The sequence below is a fragment of the Gallus gallus genome, chromosome W (genome assembly GCF_016699485.2).
Source record: "Gallus gallus isolate bGalGal1 chromosome W, bGalGal1.mat.broiler.GRCg7b, whole genome shotgun sequence".
Taxonomy (NCBI): Eukaryota; Metazoa; Chordata; class Aves; order Galliformes; family Phasianidae; genus Gallus; species Gallus gallus.
The window spans coordinates 5,144,169-5,169,018 of NC_052571.1; positions in this window are offsets into that span (position 1 = coordinate 5,144,169).

The following is a 24,850-nucleotide window of genomic DNA, read 5'->3' on the forward strand; positions in this document are numbered from 1 at the left end:
CTATAACACGTCTTGCCTTGTGGCGTTACCTGTGTGACCATGGAGAAGATATGAAGAAGTGGCATAAGAAACCCACTTCTGCACTTCAAGCACGGATAAAAGAATTACAAGACAGATCAGACACCAAGGTGAAGTCCTCCAAAAGGGTGATCGCTCCAGTTGCTGCAGACAACCAAGGTAACAAATAGTGGGGCCCTGCCCCCAGCCATGAGGGGGAAAGGGATAATAGAGTGTATTGGACTGTGTGGATTAGATGGCCTGGCACATCAGAACCACAGGAATATAAGGCACAGGTGGACACTGGTGCACAGTGTACGCTGATGCCCTCGTGTCACCAAGGGACAGAATCAATTTATATTCATGAGGTGACTGGGGGTTCCCGAGAGTTGACTATGTTGGAGGCTGAAATAAGTCTCACTGGCAAACACCAGCAAAAGCTTCCTATTGTGACTGGCTGAGGGGCTCCATGTATACTTGGTATTGATTACCTCAGAAGGGGATATTTTAAGGATCCCAAAGGGTATCGATGGGCCTTTGGAATAGCTGCTGTAGACACAGAAGGTGTTAAACAGTTGTCTGTGTTGCCTGGCCTATCAGAAGATCCATCTGTTGTGGGGCTGCTACGAGTAAAAGAGCAACAGGTACCGATTGCCACAAAAAAGGTGCACAGACGGCAGTACCGCACCAACAGGGATTCCTTGCTCCCCATTCAGAAGTTGATTCATCAACTAGAGAATCAGGGAGTGATTAGCAAAACTCACTCACCTTTTAACAGCCCCATAGGGCCAGTGCGTAAAGTCAGTGGAGAATGGAGGCTGACGTTAGACTACCATGGCTTGAATGAAGTCACACCCCGATGAGTGCTGCTGTGCCAGACATGCTAGAACTGCAATATGAACTAGAGTCAAAAGCAGCCAAGTGGTATGCCACGATTGACATCGCTAATGCTTTCTTTTCCATTCCTCTGGCCACAGAGTGCAGGCCACAGTTTGCTTTCACCTGGCGGGACGTTCAGTATACCTGGAATCGTTTGCCCCAGGGGTGGAAACACAGCCCAACAATTTGCCATGGGTTGATTCAAGCTGAACTGGAACAGGGAGGCGCTCCTGAGCACTTACAGTACATTGATGACATTATTGTGTGGGGTAATACAGCAAGGGAAGTTTTTGAGAAAGGAGAGCAAGCAATCCAGATCCTTCTCATTGCTGGTTTCGTTATTAAGTGAAGCAAAGAGAAAGGACCAGCACAGGAGATTCAGCTCCTAGGTATAAATTGGCAAGATGGACGTCGTCACATCCCAACGGATGTGGTGGACGAAATTACTGCCATGTCTCCGCCCACTAATAAGAAAGAGACACAGTCTTTTCTGGGTGTAGTGGGCTTTTGGAGAATGCATGTTCCAAACTATAGCCTCATTGTAAGCCCCCTTTATCAAGTGACGTAGAAGAAGAATGATTTCACGTGGGGTCCAGAACAGCAGCAGGCTTTTGAGCAGATTAAGCAGGAGATAGCCCGTGCCGTGGCCCTGGGGCCAGTACGGACGGAACAGGATGTAAAGAACATCCTCTACACTGCTGCTGGAGAGAAAGGTCCCACTTGGAGCTTGTGGCAAAGAGCCTCAGGAGAGACTCGAGGCGGACCCTTGGGATTCTGGAGTCGGGCTTATAGGGGATCTGAAGAGCACTACGCGCCAACTGAAAAGGAGATCTTAGCTGCATATGAGGGGGTTCGAGCTGCTTCTGAAGTAGTTGGTACTGAAACGCAGCTCCTTCTAGCACCTCTATTGCCAGTGTTGAACTGGATGTTCAAGGGAAAGGTTCCCTCTACCCATCATGCTACTGATGCCACTTGGAGTAAGTGGATTGCGCTGATTACGCAACGGGCTTGTGTAAGAGACTATTCTTTTATATCATTGACTCAAAGTTTGCTGAGGAACAAGTCCAGGCAAGTCCTGGGCAAAGGCAGAGAAATCTTTTGTCTTGAGGACACTGATGGACAGGTCCTGGCTAAGGATTGTGAAATCCTCTAAGGAGCACAGATGGACAAGGCCAGGGGCATCGAGAGTGAGATAAGCTGCTGCTAATGGCCGGGAAGCGGTCTTTTTGTGTGGACTTATCTCAAGGAAAATGGCCATCTCAGGAGGTATGCACAGGACTCTTGCTCAAGCACCCAGGAATGTCACGTAGGCAGCAGAAAATGGAGGATAAAAGAGGGTCCAATAACCACAACGGTGGAAGCTGATCCTTCACCACAACCACGGCAACGGCAGAGGCTTATCACTCACTACGACAGACTTGAGGGGTTCTCTGCCATCTGGTCCTTCACCGCAACGTGGAGACTGATCTCTCACCGCAACACAGAGGCTGATCTCTCACCGCAACACAGAGGCTGATCTCTCATGATCTCTCACCACGACACGAGCTTCCTGCCTTCAGATCCTTCTCTACGGACCGTTTGCTGACGGACTTCCCTGGGCCTGCTACCTGAGACCTGCTGCTTCCTCCCTGACCTGCACCCTCTCGTTGCCCAAGACCGGCCCCGCTGCTCCTGCCCTTCGGCCTCGGACCGTCGGAACATCGTGCAACGGGACTGCTGCTGGATCCCGGTGGTGACTATCCCCGCTTTACGCGATTCTTGCCTCTTTCTATCTTTTCTATCGCTCGCCTTCCATTCCCCATCACCCCAATCCTTAATAGTGTCCGTCCTCCCCTTTCCCCATCTCCCTTATTAACATTTGTAATAAACTGGTCGGACCAACATTTGAACCGTTGTTTCTTAATCTCACGCCGGGCATACATATTTCAAAGAACCTCTTCTCCCTCCTATAAATTGGAGTGTGACAGCTTGCATGGGGAACCACAGCCATCCAGGAATCTTAGAGGTGATCATGGACTGGCCTGAAGGCAAGAAGTTTGAAACATCACCAGGAGAAGAGATATCGTGTGCTAAAGAGGCCCCACGAATACAATGATTGCCCAGGAGCTGGCAGGACTAGTAGAGAGGTCTTTAAACTAGACATGAGGGGGGAAGGGGATAAAACCAGGCCTGCTAGAGGTGAGCCTGGGGGAGCGATAATAGGATTAGGGGTGAGGAGAAAGGCCCAGCTAAAGTGTGTCTATACCAATGCACGCAGCATGGGCAACAAACAAGAAGAGTTAGAAGCCATTGTGCAGCAGGCAAACTATGACCTAGTTGCCATTACAGAAACGTGGTGGGACCACTCCCACGATTGGAGTGCTGCAATGGATGGCTACAAACTCTTCAGGAAGGATAGGCAGGGAAGAAGGGGTGGTGGAGTGGCTCTCTATGTTAAAGAGTGCATTGAGGTTACTGAACTTATGACTGGGGAAAATAAGGTTGAATCCTTATGGGTTAAGATCAGGGGAAGAGCCGACAAGGCAGACATCCTGGTGGGCATCTGTTATAGACCGCCAAACCAGGATGAAGAGACAGATGAGTTGTTCTATGAGCAGCTGGCGGAAGCTGCGCGATCCCCGGCCCTTGTCCTCATGGGGGACTTCAACTTCCCTGACATATGCTGGGAATACAATTTAGCACAGAAGAAGCAGTCTACGAGGTTTCTGGAATGTATGGAGGACAACTTCTTGATGCAGATGATAAGAGAACCTACGAGAGGAGCTGCCCCGTTAGACCTGCTGTTCACAAACAGAGAAGGTCTGGTGGGAGATGTGGAGATCGGGGGCTGTCTTGGGCAGAGTGACCACGACATGGTAGAGTTCTCGATTCTTGGTGGAGTCAGGAGGGGGAACAGCAAAACTGCTACCTTGGACTTCCGGAGGGCAGACTTTGAATTGTTCAGGAGACTAGTAGGGAGAGTCCCCTGGGGTTCAGTCTTAGAGAGTAAAGGGGTACAAGATGGCTGGTTGCTCTTTAAGAAGGAAGTCTTAAAGGCGCAGGAGCAGGCTGTCCCCCTAAGCCGCAAAATGAGCCGGCGTGGAAGAAGACTGGCGTGGATGAATAGGGAACTATTCTTGAGGCTCCAGGAGAAAAAGAGAATCTACCTCCTCTGGAAGAAGGGACAGGCAACCCAGAAAGAATACAAAGAACTTGTTAAGATGTGCAGGGAGAAAATCAGAAAGGCTAAAGCCCAGCTTGAACTCAACCTGGCCGCTGGGGTAAAAGGGAACAAGAAACTCTTTTACAAGTTTATCAACAGCAAGAGGAGGACCAGGGAGAATCTCCATTCTCTACTGGATGAGGCTGGCAATGTGACCACTGAGGATAAGGAAAAGGCAGACGTTCTGAATGCCTTCTTTACATCTGTCTTTAAAAGTCAGACCAGTTATCCTCAGGTTTCTCTACTCTCTGACTTGGCAGCCTTGGCTGGGGAGCAGCCTAAACCCCCCACAATTCAGGAGGAAACAGTCAGAGACATGCTACTCCAACTGGACTGCCACAAGTCCATGGGACCGGATGAGATTCACCCGAGAGTGCTGAGGGAACTGGCGGAGGAGATAGCCGAGCTGCTTTCCATCATCTATCAGCGCTCCTTGTTGACGGGTGAGGTCCCAGAAGACTGGAGGCTTGCCAATGTGACTCCCATCTACAAGAAGGGCTGCAGGGAGGATCCGGGGAACTCCAGGCCTGTTAGCCTGACCTCGGTGCCGGGGAAGATTATGGAGCAGATTGTCTTGAGGGAGATCATGCGGCACGTGCAGGACAACCAGGGGATCAGGCCTAGCCAGCATGGGTTCACAAAGGGCAGGTCCTGATTGACCAACCTGATCTCCTTCTATGATCCAGTGACCCGTCTGGTGGATGAGGGAAAGGCTGTTGATGTAGTCTACCTAGACTTCAGCAAAGCCTTTGACACTGTCTCCCACAGTATTCTCCTGCAGAAGCTGGCAGTCCGTGGCTTGGACAGATACATTCTTTGCTGGGTAAGGAACTGGCTGGAGGGCCGGGCCCAGAGAGTGGTAGTGAACGGAGTTAAATCCAGCTGGCGACCGGTCACGAGCGGTGTTCCTAAGGGGTCGGTGCTGGGGCCTGTCCTCTTTAATATCATTATTGATGACCTTGATGAGGGTATTGAGTGCACCCTCAGTAAGTTTGCAGATGACACCAAGCTAGCTGGAAGTGTTGATCTGCCTGAGGGTAGCGAGGCCTTACAGAGGGATCTGGATAGGTTGGATAGCTGGGCTGAAACCAATGGGATGGGATTCAACAAGACCAAATGCCGAGTCCTGCACTTTGGCCACAATAACCCCAGGCAACGCTACAGGCTTGGGGCAGAGTGGCTGGAAGACTGTGTAGAGGAAATGGACCTGGAGGTGTTGATTGACGCTAGACTGAACATGAGCCAGCAGTGTGCCCAGGTGGCCAAGAAGGCCAATGGCATCCTGGCTTGTATCAGAAACAGTGTGGCCAGCAGGAACAGGGAAGTAATTGTGCCCCTGTACTCAGCACTGGTAAGGCCGCACCTTGAGTACTGTGTCCAGTTTTGAGCCCCTCACAGTAAGAAAGACATCGAGGCCCTGGAGCGTGTTCAGAGGAGGGCAACAAAGCTGGTGAGGGGTCTGGAGCACAGACCTTATGAAGAGCAGCTGAAGGAGCTGGGATTGTTCAGTCTAGAGAAGAGGAGGCTCAGGGGAGACCTTATTGCTCTCTATAACTACCTGAAGGGAGGTTGTGGTGAGCTGGGGGCAGCCTCTTGTCCCGGGTGACTAGTGATAGGACGAGAGGGAATGGCTTCAAGCTGCGTCAGGGAAGATTCAGGCTGGACGTAAGGAAATACTACTTCTCTGAAAGGGTGGTCAGGCACTGGAATGGGCTGCCCAGAGAGGTGGTGGAGTCACCGAGCCTGGTGGTGTTTAAAGAGCGTTTGGATGTTGTGTTAAGGGACATGGTTTAGCGAGAACCATTGATGAAGGGCGGATGGTTGGACTGGATGATCCTGTGGGTCTTTTCCAACCTTAGCAATTCTATGATTCTATGATTCTATGAACTACCAGAAAATGAAAAGAAATATGCCCTGTTCACATATGGATCATGTCGTATTGTGGGGAAGTATAGCAGATGGAAAGCTGCTGTGTGGAGCCCCACACGACAAGTTGCAGAGACCACTGAAGGAAAAAGAGAATCAAGTCAGTTAGCAGAGGTAAAGGCTATCCAACTGGCCTTAGATGTTGCTGAACGGGAGAGGTGGCCAATGCTTTTTCTTTATACTGATCATGGATGGTGGCAAATGCCTTATGGGGGTGGTTACAGCAGTGGGAGCAAAATAACTGGCAACGGAGGGGTAAACCTGTTTGGGCTGCTGAACTGTGGAAAGACATTGCTGCCCGAATAAAGAATATGGTTGTAAAGTTGCGCCATATAGATGCTCGTGTGCCCAAGAATCGGGCTACTGAAGAACAGCAAAACAACCATCAAGTAGATCGAGCTGCCAAAATTGAGGTGGCTCAAATAAACTTGGACTGGCAACACAAAAGTGAATTATTTCTAGCTCGGTGGGCCCATGAAACTTCGGATCATCAAGGAGGAGATGCAACATATAAATGGGCTAGAGACCGAGGGATGGACTTAACTATGGACGCTATTGCACAAGTTATTCGTGACTGTGAAACATGTGCCATAATTAAACAAGCCAAGAGGATGAAACCTCTCTGGGAGGAAGGGCGATGGCAAAAGTATAAATATGGGGAGGCGTGGCAGGTTGATTATATCACCTTGCCAAGATCTCGCAATGGTAAGCGTTATGTGCTCACCATGGTAGAAGCGACCACTGGGTGGCTTGAAACATATGCAGTACCCCACGCCACCGCCCGAAACACCATATTAAGTCTAGAGAAACATGTCCTATGGTGACATGGTACCCCAGAAAGAATTGAATCAGATAATGGGACTCATTTCAAAAATTCCCTTGTAAATACTTGGGCCAAAGATCATGGCATTGAGTGGATTTATCATATCCCCTATCATGCACCAGCTTCTGGTAAAATTGAACGATACAACGGGTTGTTAAAAACCACGTTGAAAGCAATGGGTGGCGGAACATTTAAGCACTGGGAGAAGCATTTGGCCAAAGGTACCTGGTTGGTGAATACTCAAGGATCTATCAATCGTGATGGTCCTGCCAGCTCCCTTCATACTGTAAAGGGAGATAAGGTCCCTGTAGTACATGTAAAGAACATGTTGGGAAAAGCAGTTTGGGTCCTTCCCACTTCTGGGAAGAGCAAACCTCTTTGTGGGACTGTTTTTGCCCAGGGACCTGGGTCCACTTGGTGGGTGATGAAGAAAAAAGATGGGGATGTTCAGTGTGTGCTGCAAGGGAATTTAATGGCGGGAGAGCGGAGTCAGTAAGTCCAAGTATATGTACATGTGTTCAGTGCTTGATAATTGATTATAATTATGTTTGTATATATTGAGCATGATGTAGTGATGTAGAATAAGGGGTGGAATGTCATGGTTTTATGATTTTTGGTTATCGGTATTCCACATCACAACATTATGCAGTGTACTGGGAGTTAAAGAGCAAATGCTCTAGTTCCGGGTACTTGTCTGGGAGAGAAGAACTACGTTCCCCAGAAGACTGTTCGAGTATTGTTATCATTCCTGCTCAGGGGAACAGATATAAGGGTGCAGGTCACCTGACCTGGGTCCTCTTCTCTTCGTCTCGTCTCATCGTGCTCTCTTTCGGATCGTCTCGCTGCTGCTCCTGACTGCACGCAAGGCTTCAGTATTAGTGTAAGACCTTTAGCTCTCGGACAATCCTCCTCTCAATTATATTTGATTTTATTAACAATTATATTGAATTATATTGTATTATAGTGTGTTATCGTGCATTCCGATACTATTTTTAGTAAATTAGTTTGTTTCTCCTCAGATCGTTGCTTTTGTTTTTTCAATTATTCTTTTTTTGTGGGGGGTCCCCTGTTTCCCTTTTCCAGAGGCGTGGATTTTGCAAAAAAATCCCTCCGCCCCACTAGTCATGGAACCGGGCCGGACCAGCCCGTAAACCATCGACATACCCCCAGGAATTTCATGGACAGGCTTGGACCCTACACCTTCTGAGGATTTATAGCCCATCCTTTTTCTTGCAGATAGTCAGTCAATGAATCTGCCACCTGTCCTACTGCCTCCAGTGAGTCAGATGTTAACAGGAGATCATCAATATGGTGATACAATCTAACATTATTAGTTTTTTCCCAATTTTCCAGGTCACGTGCCACTAGGTTATGGCACTATGTTGGCGAATGTACGTACCCTTGTGGCAGGACCTTAAAGGTCCACTGCCTGCCTCCCCATGTAAATGTGAACTGGTCCTGCGATTTTTCAGCAATTGGAATACTGAAGAATGCCTTTGCCAAGTCTAGGACAAAATGGTAGTGAGATCAGGAGCTCAGGTGGGTCTAGGGTTTGAACATCTCCCAATTTCAACCACATTTGGGTGACAGGAATGGTCTTTCCCCCAAAGCCACTGATCATCACTCTATCTCCATTAAATTTAGTCAGATCCTCATAAATAGTGGATGTTTCCGCGCCTGTTTCAACCAATGTCATAACCCTTCGTATGTTCTTTCGGGACCAAAACGTGGTCATCTCTACATAGGGCCTCTGGTCCCATCTGGAGGCTCTAGTTACAAGGGGGGCTGGTATCCCCCATCACGCAAGTAACTGCTCAATTGCCAATTATTTTTCCTCAGGTGGCTTGAGCATAGTGGCCTGGGTCATTGAGGAGGCTTTTTCCTTTTATTGGAAACTAGCAAATCTTCCAAGTTCCATGTTTTTGTTGTTATTTTGTCAATAGTTCTCACCCCAGGTTTTTTGGGGTGATTTTGAAATTTTTGATTGTCCTCCTACTGCCTCCATAGCTGGAGGAGGACATGATTGGGCTGGCAATTTTTGCAAACTGAACCCCAGTCCGGATAAAGTCATTAAATATTTGTTTTCAGGATACCCCTATGGGTCCTGATTGAGGAGTCTGTGGGGTGGGTCTCCTGGTTTTAGTTACACGAAGGACCTCAGCCCCTTCCAACGTTCAGATATTGCGCCTGGTCCGAAGGCGCTGTCTCCCCTAGATCAGCCACCAATTGGGCAGCCTGTTGGATGATGGCCTCCAAGGCCACTAAGGGGTTCAGTATGGACACTTGTATGGACACTCAGTATGGACCTTGTTGTAATATGAGGTCCCTCATCCCCACCAAAAACTTAACCAAGTCTGGACTCTCAAAGGCATTGTCATATATTGTAGTGAGAGCGGGGTTGGTCACTTCTCACTGGTGACAGGACAAGGGTGTCATGGTTTTATAATTTTTGTTATCGGTATTCCACATCATAACATCATGTAGAGCACTGGAAGTTGAAGAGTTAATGCTCCAGTTCCATGGACTGCTGATTTTTCAGGTACCTGGTTCTCAGAAGAGAAGAACAACTACATGTCCCAGAGGATTTTTCACTGTTCTACTTCCATTTTCCATTCAGAGGGAAAGATAAAGCTGTTCACAAGTCATGAGTTATTTTTTGGACAGTCTCTCTGTCATTTTATTTGATTTATTAGCTTCAATTCCAATTGTATTGTACTATATTGTGTTATCTCACATTACAATATCATTATTTAGTAAATTAACTTTCCTCCTCAGATAACTGAATCATAGAATCATAGAATGGACTGGGTTGAAAAGGACCATAATGATCACGTAGCTATGTGCGGGGTCGCCAACCACTAGACCAGGCTGCCCAGAGCCACATCCAGCCTGGCCTTGAATGCATCCAGGGATGGGGCATCCACAACCTCCTTGGGCAACCTGTTCCAGTGTGTCACCACCCTCTGTGTGAAAAACTTCTTCCTAATATCCAACCTAAATCTCCCCTGTCCCAGTTTAAGACCATTCCCCCTTGTCCTATCACTATCCACCCTCATAAACAGCTGCTCCCCCTCCTGTTGATATGCTCCCCTCAAGTACCGTAAGGCCGCAATGAGGTCTCCCCAGAGCCTTCTCTTCTCCAAGCTAAACAAGCCCAGTTCCCTCAACATTTTCTCATAGGAGAGGTGCTCCAGCCCTCTGATCGTCTTAGTGGCCCTCCTCTGGCCCTGCTCCAAGAACTCCATGTCCTTCTTGTACTGGGGGCCCCAGGCCTGGATGCAGTACTCCAGATGGGGCCTCACAAGAGCTGAGTAGAGGGGCACAGTCACCTCCCTCTCCCTGCTGGAACCGTTTTTTAATGCAGCCCAGAACACAGTTTGCCTTCCTGGCTGCAAAGCGCACACTGCTGGCTCATGTCCCGCTTCCTGTCTACCAGGACCGCCAAGTCCTTCTCTGCAGGGCTGCTCTCAAGGAGATCTTCCCCCAGTTTGTATAAATACCTGGGTTTGCCCTGACCCAAGTGCTGCACCTTGCACTTGTCCTTATTGAACTTCATTAGGTTTTCACAGGCCCACTTCTCCAGCCTGTCCAGGTCCCTCTGGATGGCTTCCCTTCCTTCCAGTGTATCGACTGCACCGCTCAGCTTGGTGCCATCCACAAACTTGCTGAGGGTGCATTCACTGCCATCATCTATGTCACTGATGAAAATGTTGAAGAGCACCAGTCCAAGACCGACCCCTGAGGGACACCGCTTGTGACCAGCCTCCACCCTGACACAAAACCATTGATCACAACCCTTTGGCTGAGTCCAGCCAGCCAATTCCTAATCCATCAAACAGTCCATCCTTCAAATCCACACTTCTCCAATTTAGGATGTGGTGAGGGACCGTGTCAAAGGCCTTGCCGAAGTCCAGGTAGATGACATCCAGCACCCTTCTCCCCTCCACTGAAGCCGTCACTCCATCATAGAAGGCCACCAGAGAAGGAAAGTCTCCAAGCCGAAGGGGAAGATCTCTGAGCTGAGAGAAAGAATCTCCAATCTCGACAAGACACCCTCCAATCCAAACTAGACAGTCTGCAAACCAAACAAGAGAGACTCCATGTCGAGCTAGAGAAAAAGAGCACTGAAACTGAGCAAACTGATAAATCACAGGAGGCACCAGAATCGATGTCATTTGCTCCCGTGAGAAGACAGAAATTGAAACAAACATCACCTCGTTTAGAATGAAGGAGGAGAAGAAGGTAGAGTAAGAAGATCCAGAGGAGTGACCCCTACTGCCAGGGGAGGAGCCCTCAACAAGATCACTGTCACCGATGCCAAGGAAGGCAACAACAAGGACTAAAAGAGAAGAAGAAGGTGAGGAAGACATTGTTAGCATTACTACTCAACCTCTGAAAATGACTGAAATTTGAGGTTCGAGAAAAGATTTTTCATGGCACCCAAATGAACCCATTGTCACCTGGTTACTTTGATGTTGGGACAATGGGGCCAACAGTGTGTTGCTAGATAGTAGAAAAGCTCACCAACTGGGAAGCATTGCTAAAGACTCAGCTATTGACAGAGGTATTAGTAGATGTCAGGATGAGGCCTTCACTCTCTGGAAGCAGATGCTGTTAGTCGTAAAAGAAAAATACCCCTTCAAAGACAATCTGATGCCTGAGATAAAGAAATGGACTACTATAGAAAAAGGCACCCATTATTTGAGAGAATGCGCCATAGTGGAAATGTTACATGACCCCACATTCATTCCTGATGATCCAAACCAAGAGCATGATCCTGAGAGAGTCAGGTGTACACCAAATATGTGGTATAAATTCACAAGAACTGCACCAGAAAAGTATGCCGGTACATTAGCAGCAATGTATGGCAGGGGGCAAAGAAGACCCCTTTTAAATGAGCTGATTACTAGACTTCATGACTTTGAGTTACATTTAACCTCTCCACAAGCTCATGTTTCAGCCATTTTGAAAGTACCTGAAAGACTGGATAGAATGGAGAGTAAACAAATGATAAGATCTCAGAATCACAGAATTGTAGGGGTTGGAAGGGATCTCCAGAGATCATTGAGTCCAGTCCCCCTACAAAGCAGGCTCCCTAGATCAGGTTGCACAGGTAGGCATCCAGGCGGGTCTTGAATATCTCCAGAGAAGGAGAATCCACAACCTTTCTGGGCAGCCTGTTCCATTGCTCCAGGGCAGAGTAGAGGGGGAGGATCACCTCCCTCATCCTGCTGGCCATGCTCCTTTTAATGCACTCCAGGATCCCATTGGCCTTCTTGGCCACCAGGGCACGCTGATACCTCCAAGTAGGTCCCGGAAAAGGTCTTTATGGGAACTGTTGAATCACAGCCCGAACCACTGATTGAGCAACCGGAGAAAAGACTGGACAGCCCTGGGAGCACAGGTGAAGGATTCACCTGTGTGATCGGAAGGGGTGGAGCCAGGCTCCACCTCTCTTAAACCTCATTTAAGGGCTCACTGCTGCTGTGGGAGGATCTTATTCTGAAGTTCTCTCCTTTGTTGAGTTTCCTCTGTGAATCTAGATCCTTGGAGACAGGTGAGCAATCTTTCTCCTTCCTTTGTAACATTTTTCCGTTGTTCTGGGTCCTTCTGCCATTACACCTTCCTTTGTAACATCTTTCCATCATACTGGTTCTTCTGTCATTACAAGGTCAAAGTTGGCTCTCCAAAAGACCAGGGTAGCAGTCCTACTTTTTGCCTTACTTCTTCCATTTAAGATCTTGAACTCCATCAACTCATGATCCTAAGCTGCCCTGAACCTTCAGATCCCTAAGAAGCTCATCCCTGTTGGAAAGAACAAGGTCCAGAAGCACCCCCTGCCTTGTTGGCTCTTCCACCACCTGCATCAGAAAATTATCTTCAATGCATTGCAGGAACTGTCTGGTCTGCACGTGCTTGGCTGTGCTGCTTACCCAACAGATACCTGGATGATTAGAATCCCCCACTAGAGCCAGTCCTCAGGATTGCAAGGCTACTTCCAGTTGCTGGTAGGAGGCCTCAATGACTTCATTATTCTGATCTGGTGACCTGTAGTACACCCTCACAATGATGTCAGCCATACCAGCCCACCCCTTAATTCTCACCCACAAGCCCTCCACAGGTTCTTCACTCAATCCCAAATGGAGCTCATTACATTCTAGTTGCTCTTTCACTGTCAACGGTTTAAGGGCTGGTCCAGCCCGGTTCCATGACTAGTGGGGCGGAGGGATTTTGCAAAATCCACACCTCCGGAAAAGGGAAACAGGGGACCCCAAAATAATTAAAAGCAGCGGCAATGATCTGAGGAGAAACAAACTAATTTACTAAATATAGTACTGGAATGCACGATAACACACTATAATACAATATAAATCAAAAGTAATTGACAGAAAGATTGTACGAGAGCCAAAGGCCTTACATACTGAAGCCTTGCGTGCAGTCAGGAGCAGCAGTAGCGAGCCGATCTGGCAGGGAACACGGTGAGACGAGAAGAGGACCGAGTCAGATGACCTGCGCCCTTATATCTGTTCCCTTGAGCAGGAATGATAACAGTACTCGAAAGGGCTCTTGGGGAACGTAGTTTTTCTCTTCCAGACAAGTACCCGGAACTAAAGCATTTGCTCTTTAACTCCCAGTACACTGCATGATGTTGTGATGTGGAATACTGATAACCAAAAATCATAAAACCATGACATAACACCCCTTATTCTACATCATTACAGCATGCTTAATGTATACAAAAAAAAACACACTGAACATCCCCATATTTTTCTTCATCACCCACCAAGTGGACCCAGGTCCCTGGGCAAAAACAGTCCCACAAAGAGGTTTGCCATTCCCAGAAGCGGGAAGGACCCAAACTGCTTTTCCCAACATGTTCTTTACATGTATTACAGGGACCTTATCTCCCTTTACAGTATGTAGGGAGCTGGCAGGATCATCACAATTGATAGATCCTCGAGTATTCACCAACCAGGTGGCTTCCGCCAAATGCTTCTCCCAGTGCTTAAATGTTCTATCAACCATTGCTTTCAACATGGTCTTTAACAACCCGTTGTATTGTTCAATTTTACCAGCAGCTGGCGCGTGATACGGGGATATGATAAATCCACTCAATGCCATGATCTTTGGCCCAAGTATTTACAAGGGAATTTTTGAAATGAGTCCCATTATCTGATTCAATTCTTTCTGGGGTACCATGTCACCATAGGACATGTTTCTCTAGACTTAATATGGTGTTTCGGGCGGTGGCGTGGGGTACTGCATATGTTTCAAGCCACCCAGTGGTCGCTTCTACCATGGTGAGCACATAACGCTTACCATTGCGAGATCTTGGCAAGGTGATATAATCAACCTGCCACGCCTCCCCATATTTATACTTTTGCCATCGCCCTTCCTCCCAGAGAGGTTTCATCCTCTTGGCTTGTTTAATTATGGCACATGTTTCACAGTCACGAATAACTTGTGCAATAGCGTCCATAGTTAAGTCCATCCCTCGGTCTCTAGCCCATTTATATGTTGCATCTCCTCCTTGATGACCCGAAGTTTCACGGGCCCACCGAGCTAGAAATAATTCACTTTTGTGTTGCCAGTCCAAGTTTATTTGAGCCACCTCAATTTTGGCAGCTCGATCTACTTGATGGTTGTTTTGCTGTTCTTCAGTAGCCCGATTCTTGGGCACACGAGCATCTATATGGCGCACCTTTACAACCATATTCTTTATTCGGGCAGCAATGTCTTTCCACAGTTCAGCAGCTCAAACAGGTTTACCCCTCCGTTGCCAGTTATTTTGCTCCCACTGCTGTAACCACCCCCATAAGGCATTCGCCACCATCCATTATCAGTATAAAGATAAAGCACTGGCCACCCCTCCCGTTCAGCGACATCTAAGGCCAGTTGGATAGCCTTTACCTCTGCAAACTGGCTTGATTCTCCTTTACCTTCAGTGGCTTCTGCAATTTGTTGTGTGGGGCTCCACACAGCAGCTTTCCATCTGCTATACTTCCCCACAATACGACATGATCCATCTGTGAACAGGGCGAATTTCTTTTCATTTTCTGGTAGTTCATAGAATCATAGAATCATAGAATCGCTAAGGTTGGAAAAGACCCACAGGATCATCCAGTCCAACCATCCGCCCTTCATCAATGGTTCTCGCTAAACCATGTCCCTTAACACAACATCCAAACGCTCTTTGAACACCACCAGGCTCGGTGACTCCACCACCTCTCTGGGCAGCCCATTCCAGTGCCTGACCACCCTTTCAGAGAAGTAGTATTTCCTAACGTCCAGCCTGAATCTTCCCTGATGCAGCTTGAAGCCATTCCCTCTCGTCCTATCACTAGTCACCTCGGAGAAGAGGCTGACCCCCAGCTCACCACAACCTCCTTTCAGGTACCTGAAGGCAATCGGTACCTGTTGCTCTTTTACTCGTAGCAGCCCCACAACAGATGGATCTTCTGATAGGCCAGGCAACACAGACAACTGTTTAACACCTTCTGTGTCTACAGCAGCTATTCCAAAGGTCCATCAATACCCTTTGGGATCCTTAAAATATCCCCTTCTGAGGTAATCAATACCAAGTATACATGGAGCCCCTCAGCCAGTCACAATAGGAAGCTTTTGCCGGTGTTTGCCAGTGAGACTTATTTCAGCCTCCAACATAGTCAACTCTCGGGAACCCCCAGTCACCTCATGAATATAAATTGATTCTGTCCCTTGGTGACTCGAGGGCATCAGCGTACACTGTGCACCAGTGTCCACCTGTGCCTTATATTCCTGTGGTTCTGATGTGCCAGGCCATCTAATCCACACAGTCCAATACACTCTATTATCCCTTTCCCCCTCATGGCTGGGGGCAGGGCCTCTCTATTTCTTACCTCCATTGTCCTCCTGACTATTGCCGTGTCCCGCATCAACTGGAGCAACCACCTTCTTGGAGGACGTCACCTTGGTGGTTGATCTATCTTCTAATTCTTTTACCCGTGCTTGAAGTGCAGAAGTGGGTTTCTTATGACACTTCTTCATATCTTCTCCATGGTCACGCAGGTAATGCCACAAGGCAAAATGCGACTAGTCTTACTGTTGTCACTTGCTTGAACAGGAGGACGTCTACTGTTGATAGTCAGTCTAATAGCTGAGACGTTGGATGATGCAGGTTGGCGTAGAGGGATTAAATGTAACTCGAAGTCTTGGAGTTTATTAATCAGTTCATTTATAAAAGGTCTTTCTCCCCCTCTGTCATACATTGCTGCAAATGTACTGGCATACTTCTCTGGTGCAGTCTTTGTGAATATACGCCACATATGTGGTGTACATCTGACGTTCTCAGGATCATGCTCTTGTTCAGGCTCGTCAGGAATGAAAGTGGGGCCATGTAACATTTCCACCACAGCTTGTTCTCTCAAATAACAGATGCCTTTTTTCATATCAGTCCATTTCCTTTTCTCAGGCATCAGGTTCTCTTTGAAGGGGTATCTTTCTTTCACAGCTAACAGCATCCGCTTCCAGAGGGTGAAGGCCTGGTTCTGGCATGTGCTAATACGTCTGTCAATGGCTGAGTCCCTAGCAATGCCACCGAGCTGACGAGCCTCTCTACTATCTAGCAACACACTGTTGGCCCCACTGTCCCAACATCGAAGTAACCAGGTGACAGTAGGCTCATTTGGGTGGCATATGAAGTCTTTTCTCAGACGACGAATTTCGTTCATTTTCAAAGATCTATCAGTAATGGTAATGATGTCTCGTTCACCTCCTGCTCTTTCAGGACTTCTTGTTACTCTCCTGGGCATTGGTGACCATGATCTTATTGAGGACCCCTCCCCTGGACTCAGGGGTGGTTCCCCTAGAACTTAGAGCTGCTCCTCTGGACCTCTTTTTTCTCCTCTTCCTTCTGTTCTAACTGAGTTGAGATTTATTTTGTTTTCCGTCCTCTTACAGGGGCAACTGACATCGATTCTGGTGCCTCTTGTGGTTGATCAGATTGGTCAGTCCTGATGCTCTTACTCTCCAGCTCAGCTTGGAGTCTGTCTCGTTCAATTATGAGGGTATTTACTTCAGATTGGAGGGTGTCTATTTCGGACTGGAGGGCGTCTCGCTCAGACTGAAGATTCTCTCTTTGGATTTGAAGACTGTTTCTCAACTAGGAGACTCTATTCCTGGGCCTGAAGATTCTTCCTCGCAGCTCAGACTCTCTCCTGGAAACTCTCCTTTTCAGCTTGAAGACTCTCTCGCTCATCTAATACTGTCTCCTGGAGACTTTCTCTTTCAGCACGGACACTCTCCCTCTAAATTTCAGAAACTCTCTCCCTCTCCAGGATAGTATTAAATAAGGCCCGATAAGCATTAGCCAGGCCCCAAATCATTTGTGCCTCCTCAGATCTGCCTAGGCCACAACATCCCTGTCTCAAATATCTGTTTAGGCTCTCGGGATCTTTTAGGTGTTCAGGAGTAAAGTTCCGTGACACCGAACATGTCCATTTCTCTAAAGTCTCTCCCAAGCCTCTCCACACTCCCTGCCACTCAGTATTCTCTGGTTTTGGGGAAGGCTTCTTCTTCATAATATGATAAATCCAGATACTGAGTGAAATAATTACAATGACAAACAGTGCATTCAGGGAGATTAACAACATGATCAGATGAGCATTCAAACAATCCATAAAGGATTCGAAGAGAGACTGGGAACTTGCTTCAAAATCACAAGTTCTGTGAAATTAGCAGCTCTCTCTACAAACTGGTTTAAAACAGAAAGCAGAATCATTTATTTTTTTCCTTCTTCTTTACTAAAGCAAGATAGCAGTGCTCAAAGTTTACAAAATATCTCAAAATATTGGCAGTCCGCCTGGACTTTCAAGGTCAAGTTTTCAGTGAACACCTGTGAAAGAGATAAACATTCCCAACGAAGCTCTCCGAGAGCAGAGAGAGATTCGTTCTAAAAAGCTAAACAGAAGCTTTTGTCCGCATTCTCCACCAAAAATGTCAACGGTTTACAGGCTGGTCCGGCCCGGTTCCATGACTAGTGGGGCGGAGGGATTCTTTTGCAAAATCCACGCCTCTGGAAAAGGAAAACAGGGGACCCCCCACAAAAAAAGAATAATTGAAAAAACAAAAGCAACAATCTGAGGAGAAACAAACTAATTTACTAAATATAGTATCGGAATGCACGATAACACACTATAATACAATATAATTCAATATAATTGTTAATAAAATCAAATATAATTGAGAGGAGGATTGTCCGAGAGCTAAAGGCCTTACACTAATACTGAAACCTTGCGTGCAGTTGGGAGCAGCAGTGAGACGATCCGAAAGCGAGCACGATGAGACGAGAAGAAGGGAAGAGGACCCAGGTCAGGTGACGTACAGGCCTTATATCTGTTCCCCTGAGCAGGAATGATAACAGTACTCGAACAGTCTTCTGGGGAACATAGTTCTTCTCTCCCGGACAAGTACCCGGAACTAGAGCATTTGCTTTCTAACTCCCAGTACACTGCATGATGTTATGATGTGGAATACCGATAACCAAAAATCATAAAACCATGACAGGGTAGTGTGGTCAGGAAAGACCCAAGTACTACCCAGGACAGTAACAAATAAGGTTCAGGCGTTCCCAGTCCCTACACCAAAGAAGCTGCAGGAGTTCTTAGGTATATTGGCGTTCCTTTTTATATCGTTTAGTGCAGCTGCTGAGACCATTATACAAACTCAGAAAAGAGGGGCAACTATGGTACTGGGGGAGAATGTAACATGAGGTTTTCCAACAGGCAAAACAGGCTGTTAAACAAGCCCAGGAGTGGGGTATATTCGATCCCATGGATGTTCATGTTACTCAGAATGGCCTTGGCTGGGGCCTGTGGCAACACCTGAGTTCTGTTCGAACCCCCATCGGGTTCTGATCTCAGGTCTGGTGTGGAGCAGAAGAAAGATATAGTATGATTGAAAGACAGTTATTGGCTGTCTTACTCCGCATTACAGACGGTAGAGCCAATAACCCAAACAGCTGAAATCATAGTTAAGACCACCCTGCCAATTCAGGGGTTGGGTGAAAGATCTGACCCACCTTCCTAAGACAGGGGTGGCCCAGGCGCAAACAGTGGCACAATGGGTCACCTATCGCAGCCAGAGGAGGAGTCTGTCTTCATCACTGATGAAAGAAGAACTCCAGAAGATCCTAGGCCCAGTGACGTATCGCAGTGATGCACCAAAAGAAACATTGGTCGCTCCACCAGAAAAGAGTCCCGTTCAGGAGGGGAAATATCCTATTCCAAAAGATGCTTGGTACACGGATGGGTGCAGCTAAGGCAACCCGAGCAAGTGAAGAGCAATAGCATACTATCCCTCCACTGAAACAATCTGGTTTCAAGAGGGGGATTGTAAGAGTAGCCAATGGGCAGAACTGCTAGCCATGTGGATGGTTAAAACCAAGGAACCTGGTGATGGTATTCTGAACATCTGCACAGATAGTTGGGCTGTGTACTGGGGGCTCAGTCTTTGGATTGCACAGTGGGCCACCCACGAATGGACTATCCACGCCTGACCAATCTGGGGCAAAGATATGTGGTTAGACATATGGAATGCGGTCAAACATAGGACCATACATGTCTACCACATTCTGGCCACCAACCCCTACAGTCACCGGGAAATGACGAAGCCGACACACTGGCCCAAATTCAATGGATTGAGAATTGACCATCTGAGAACATCGTCTGCCGGTTACATCAGAAGCAGCAGCATGCAGGACAAGAGATCATGTGGGCATCTGCTAAAGCATGGGGGCTGCCCATACAACTATCTGACATCGCCCAGGCATGTCGAGACTGCGATGCTTGCCTCAAGATGAGACAGAGATCGTTGCCCGAAACAACAGCCCATCTTGCTAGAGGACACAATTCTCTCCAGCGATAGCAGGTCAAGTACATTGGGACCCTCCCTCGATCTGAGGGGGCAAAATATGCCCTGACGTGCGTCAATACCATAAGTGGGCTAATGCAGATCTATCCAGTGCCATGGGCAAACATGGCATATACCATCAAGGCACTTACCAGGTTGATGGCTGCCTACGGGACACCTCAAGTCATTGAGAGTGTCCAAGGGAGTCATTTTAGTGGCACCATGATAGTATGCTGGGCAGAAGAAAACAACACTGAATGACAATTCCGCCTGCCATATAATCCAACGGGGATAGGCCTTACTGAACGCTATAATGGTATTCTTAAGGCTGCCCTGAAGACAGACTCTCAGTCTCTGCAGGGGTGGACAAAAAGACTCTATGAAACCCTGCGGGACCTGAATGAAAGGCCTAGATACAGCAGACCCAGTGCCCTGAAAATGCTTCAGACAACGTGGGCCTTTCTGCTTAGGATCCAAATTACAGGCACCGATCATGGGGCAAGACCCCAAATTGGCAATGAAAATGACCTTCTGCTCCCTGCCCCTGAGAATCTAGAACCAGGTACCCATAGAATAGAATGGCCTTGTAAAGTACAGGTAGGACCAAAGTGGCGTGGCCTATTTGCACGTTGGGGGTGATTGTTGGAAGTGGGAAGCTCGGTAGTCCTTCCGGTAATTGGTATATGGCCTGCTGATATTGTGGTCAACACTCCAATCTTCATTGCTATGGGGACCTTCATCATGTCCCTACGGCAGATTAGGACTCCCCCTTTGGTGCCTGATATAGTTATGCAGCCACAGATATCTGGACAAAGGGGTTGTTACAGGCAGCCGGAGCATACCCCAGTGAAAGCCGAAGTGTTGACCCAGGTTAGGAATACAGTCTGTATCTTTCCCTGGAGGGCAGACCTTCCCCTCCTGGTACCACTGAAACATCTGTACCACTCTCCGTGAGTCTTTGAGTCTCCAGGATCACCGGAAGGAGTGAAATGCTATTCAAGATTTCCAGTGTTGCTGTGAGATCAAGCACGACACCTGGTGATGGTCTACGTGGGACTGATGGAACATAAGATGGACCTGCACCAAACAACTTCATGCCTCCAGTAACACCACAAAGCACTGGCCCATGAGAGAACATGAACTTCAACCACAAACCGATCATCAGTCAATCTTACATTGCCCGTCGCAATGCAATTTGACACAATTGAATAAGCGTTGCAGTGTGTTGGATCCCTGTATTAGGGAAGGCTCACCCTCCAGCTGACTCAATCATTGGTTCATGCTGTGAAGGGGTGGAGTCCTCCTTCGTGCAGCTTTCCACTGTGAACCTAGATTCTTCTGGTATGGGTGAATAATCTTTTTTTCTTCCTTTATTACACCTTTCTATTGTGCCAGTTCTTCTGTTGTTACACTTTTGTTGTAATGCCTTTGCTATTGTATTGATTTGTCCAATTGCTTCGTTTGCATTCCTGTATCTTATTTAATAATTTAATTTTTCTTCTTAGTTTGTTGCTGCTGTTTTGTTTTTACTCCTATCTCCCTACTTTCTCCCTTCTCTTGGGGAGAAAGTCTGGGGTCTGTGGGGCCCTCTGCCCTGTTAAGTCACAGAACTAGCCAATAAACCGTTGACATATTGGGATGTTTTTCATAATGATTAATGTTTTGTTCTGTATCCAGGCAGATATATTGGGCCTCATGATTATTAATTTTGCAAATTAAGCCTTTTTATTCATGCACAATGTGTGTATTTATATCAGTTGTCTGCCACTTTCCGTCTTGATGGATCCATATTCTGTGTTCCTAGGGTAGAGTATAGTTCCATTATCATCAACTCCAAATGCAATAACTGGATGTATATTGTATACCTTGGTTTTATCTACGGTGAAGATGAAAACAATATTATTGTTATCTGCACAGTAGGTTAAGTTGTCGAACTGCCACCATGATTGAAACTCTTTTTAAAATTCTGAGACATGGTCTCAAATTTTCAGTTTTTAGTGGGTAACATTCCTTTCTCTCTTTCTCTAATAATAGCTGCTGCTACGGACCGTATTCATAACTGCGTGGATGCAACTCAACGCATGAGAGGTATCACCTTGGTTTGTTCCTAGGGCTTTTACAAGTTGTTGATGATCGGTTTCCACTACTCGTTCCCATTAGTCTAAAATATCTGACAGGAGCTACTGACTTGCTCCTAAAGCTGATAGAGATCCTTTTAATGGACGTTACAATTTCCTCAGGTCACCTGTAGTAGCAGATTTTCTGTTCATTAGGACCTCGGTATCTATGCTGTTTAATATTACTAATCCTCTTCCCAGTGATCCTGTGACATCACATGGCATGCAATGAGGTTGTTTCAAAGATCATCCATATAACCATATGTAGAAAAAGTGAAGGCAAAGACAGAGCCTTTATTTGAGAAATAGGCCCAATAGGAAAAGATATCAGAAAGGAATTAACTCACCCCTCCCGGTAACAGTGTGGGGAAAAGGACGAGCTGAGGAATGTGACCCTCCGCCGTTCGTACCGTCCCACCACCGGAGAGAAGGGCGGGGGCAAAAGGGGGACCCGTGCAGACTCAGATTGCACAGGAAGTATCGCTGAGACAGAAGGGATGGCTCCAGACCACCCCCCCCCCCCCCCCCCCACCCCGCTCCAGCCACCCGCACACTCACGTAGCCCACCCATTGGTTCAGGCTGTGATCTTGGAATTCCACTACACTCCACCCCTTCACAGCATGAACCAATGACTGAGCAGGTAGGGGGTGAGCCCCCACAACCTGGTGGCCCAAGATACAATGCACATCGCAACGCATACACAACACCCACTGCAATATAGGATGTCAAGACAATAAAGGCAATCAGTGGCAGTCCCCTCCACGGTTCTGTTGGGCCAGTACTTGATGTTCTTTCTCGAGTCATATCTTCTTCAAGGACCAGTAGCGCTTCTGATTCACGCTCACCAGTTCCCAAAAGTTCAGCAGTGCGTCACAGGGTGTCATGATGTTTCCTCATGGGCATGTTTGAGTGATGTTGCTCCTGCCAGCCATATTGTGAACTTAGAACCTCAAGGGGAGTAAAACAGATGTTTAATAAGTACGAGGAGGGGTAGGTCTGCCCTCCACGGTAAGATGCAGGCTGTATTTTGGTCTTGAGTCAACACCTCCGCCTGCATCGGGGCACATCCTGGCCTTCGATACCACACCCTTTGGCCTGATATCTGTGATTGAATCACTATATCCGGTACCAAAGGGGGGGGTTCTAATTTGCCACATGGACATGATTAATATCCCCTTTGCAATGAAAACAGGGGTGTCAACTACTGCCTCTGCTGGCCATGCACCGATTACTGAAGGGTTTACTGATCCCCCAACCTCTAACAGTCACCCCCAAGGTGCAAGGAGACCACACCATTTTGGTCCTGCTTGCACCTTCCAAGGCCATTTTACCTTGTGTCTCCTGGGCTCTAGGACCTCAGGGGCAGGGAGCAGAAGATTATTCATGGTGCCAACTTGTGGCTTGAGCGAGGTGTCCTTGCCTGTAATTTGTATCCTAAGCGGGGAGGCCCAAGTTGTCTGCAACATTCTTCAAGCACTGGGTCTACCATCTCACGGTCCCTCATTCAAGTCTCGCAGGGTTTCATAAAGCCTTTTGGTCCACTCCTGCAAGGACTGTGAAAATCTGCCTTCAGAGCAGCCTTCAGGATCCCGTTATATCTTTCTATTAGGCCTGCTCCCGTGGGACTGTAGGGCAGGTGAAACCGCCATTCGATGTTGTTGTCTTCAGCCCACTTCTGCACAGTTGCACCTGTGAAATGTGTACCTTGGTCACTCTTGATGACCTCGGGAGACCCGTATGATGCCATCAATCTAGTTAGAGCTTTGATGGTATAGGCTTGGTTTGCCTTTGCTACGGGATAGGCTTGCATCAATCCACTTGCTGTATCAAAACAAGTTAGGGCATATCTGGCCCCTTCAGATTGAGGAAGGGGACCTATATAATCCATGTGCCATCGCTGTAATGGGTTGGGTCCTCTAGCGAGATGGGCCGTAGTTTCCGGCAGAGGTCTTGGTTTCATTTGTGAGCAAGCGTCACAGTCCTGACATGCCTGGACAATATCTGGTAACTGTCTTCATATCTTCTCCATGGTCACCCAGGTAACGCCACAAGGCAAGACGTGTTATAGTCTTACCGTTATCATTTCCTCTAGCAGGAGGACATCCCCTTTTGATGGCTGAGATGTTGGATGATGTAGGTCGGGAGGACACCAAGTTGATCAGCTCTGCCAGTGGAGTGTTTTGGGAATTCTGGTCCTCATCCACGATGGATCCATCAGCATCACGTGTGATAGACAGGTCGTCTATAATATCTTCTTTTTTGCTCTCCATTCTGTCTAGCATTTCAACTATCCTTGTGATGGCTGAAACACAAGCTCGTAGAGGATTTAAATGCAACTCAAAGTCTTGGAGTCTATTAACCAGATCATCTATAAGGGGTCTTCTTTCCCCTCTGCCATACATTGCTGCAAATGTACTGGCATACCTTTCTGGTGCAGTCTTAGTGAATGTGCGCCACATATTTGGTATACACCAGACTCTCTCAGGATCATGCTCTTGGTCTGGCTCGTCAGGGATGAAGTCGGAGCTGTATATCATTTCCACCACGGCTCATTCTCTCAAATAACAGATGCCCTTTTCCATATCAGTCCATTTCCTTTTCTCAGGCATGAGATCATCTTTAAAGGGGTGTTTTTCTTTCACGGCTAACAACATCCGCTTCCAGAGGGTGAAGGCCTGGTTCTGGCATGTGCTAATACGTCTGTCAATGGCTGAGTCCCTAGCAATGCCACCAAGCTGACGAGCTTCTCTGCTATCTAGCCACACACTGTTGGCCCCACTGTCCCAGCATTGAAGTAACCAGGTGACAATAGGCTCATTGGGGTGGCGTGTGAAGTCCATTCTCAGACCATGAATTTTGTTCATGTTCAAAGATCTACCCACAATGGCAACGATGTCTTGCTCACCTCCTGCTCTTTCAGGACTTCCTGCCCTCCTTGGTGTTTGTGCATGCAGTCTTATTGAGGGTATGGGCACTCCAGTTCCTTGGAGCCACTCCACTGGACCTCTTTCCTCCTC